Source organism: Cyprinodon variegatus, unplaced genomic scaffold, assembly GCF_000732505.1.
Source record: "Cyprinodon variegatus isolate N-32 unplaced genomic scaffold, C_variegatus-1.0 Scaffold946, whole genome shotgun sequence".
NCBI lineage: Eukaryota > Metazoa > Chordata > Actinopteri > Cyprinodontiformes > Cyprinodontidae > Cyprinodon > Cyprinodon variegatus.
This window is the reverse complement of record NW_015151399.1, coordinates 229,631-231,377: the sequence shown is the minus strand read 5'-3', so window position 1 is coordinate 231,377 and position 1,747 is coordinate 229,631. Positions and strand designations below refer to the sequence as shown.

General features: G+C 34.6%; 1 protein-coding gene across 1 annotated transcript in view; it reads right to left on the bottom strand.

Moving 5' to 3' along the window:
• The window catches only part of dpy19l3 (dpy-19-like 3 (C. elegans)), a 78,402-nt gene that overhangs the window by 75,018 nt on the left and 1,637 nt on the right, over window positions 1-1,747 (bottom strand). The window lies entirely within an intron of this gene.

Here is a 1,747-nt window from a genome sequence, read left to right as displayed (position 1 = left end):
AGCGACAGTGGAGAGGAAAATCTCCCTTTTAACAGGAAGAAACCTCCATTAGAACCAGACTCAGTGTGAGCGGCCATCTGCCTATTTTAAAGGCAGGGTCAGACACCAGCTTTGGTTCTCCTTTAATAAGCCGTTTCTAATATTCTGGCCGACTCTAGTTTAAATATTTTTCTGCATCAAACTGTTCTTACTAAACAGGCTTCAATTTATCACTTTAATTTCATTTTTGAATAAACTATTTCATACATTTCCTTGATAAAAGCAGCGTCACGGTTTTCTGTTTCAATCAAATCTGAATTTTCTGTTTTTCTTTTCTATAGGTTTAATGCCTCTTTCTTGGTGTCAACAGTTCAGGTTGTTTTTTCTAAACCTTCATCCTGAAGGAATCTTTTTCTAACAGGTTTGTTCTCTGAAGATGTTGAAACAGGAAGACATCTTCAGAGATCCTGCTGCAGCTCAGTGACCTCTATCCCTGAACTGATGGAAGGACAGGCCTGCTGTCTGGCAGCCATTTTTATGCTACGTTCACACCGGATGCGCTTCAATTATATTTTAACCCTGAAATAAAATTAGGTTTTTATGCATCCATGTTATACAGTGACCTTTTAAATAAAAAAAATAGAAAATTTTTTCCATTTTAAAATCTAAAGTGTTTTTTGAATACAGGAGTATCTCCTGTATCTCTCCATACAGGAGTGTTTCTAACTGACTGACTCACTAAACTGTGTTAAAATGTATCTGTCAACATGATGCATCTGCTAAAAAAATGTCTCATCTTTTGCAGTTTATCATTAAAATGATCCAGAATTTTGGAGCAGCCTAAAAGCAATAGAAATGTTTCGGCTGTTTAGTTTGTTTACTGTTTTTACTGTAGTTATTGTTTTAAAAATATGATTTAAAATCCTAATCCACATGCATCCTCATTCACATTTTCCCCTGACTTTTCACATTATTTTGGGCTATATTTTTATATTATTTATTGGCTGCATCCAAAAATGTCAAAGATATCTTCAATTTAAACATAGATATGAAATAACAAAATATAACCTCTAGTAATTTAAATGATATCGTTGTACTAGGTCATCAAATCAATTAAGTTTAGTCTGTCAAACAAGCTGCCTGTAGTGCCTTTAAATGTCCAGCAGGTGTCAGTATTCTGTCAGATCAATACAAATTGGCAATGTGTGGAAATGCTTCAAAATGCCTCATTAACCCATCAGTAGGCTATTATTTTAAGGCATGATCTTAATCTGGATAAACTGGTGGACTTCCTCACATACAAATATATTAAAACTTATTTTTATCCACTGATCACAGCAAATATAGCAAAGCTGCTCTCTGCTCTTGAACACAGGAGCAGCAGAAGCATCAGACGCATCAGGACACACTCTACTGGACGTGCTTCAGGAGCATCACACGTCTACAGGCATCAAAAATGAAGCAGCAGAAGCTTTTTAGCTCCTAAAATCGTATTTGGTTTGAACGTAGCTCCTTCTCAGGATGAAAAATGCCTCTGGTTCAGTCCTGGTGCAGTGTATGGAATCAGAAAGGGGTCAAAATGTTGGTGAAGTTATAAATCTTAGCTGAAAGTGAAAAAAACAGAAGCTCATATCTATTGTCAAATTTTTTTATAATGTGAGGAAAAAAGCAAACATAAAATTAGAATATAATCTAAATTCAGTTTAGTATTTTAATTACACTTTTTCTTTTTTTCCCTCTCTTTATTGCAGTCTTAGATTTTATTTTT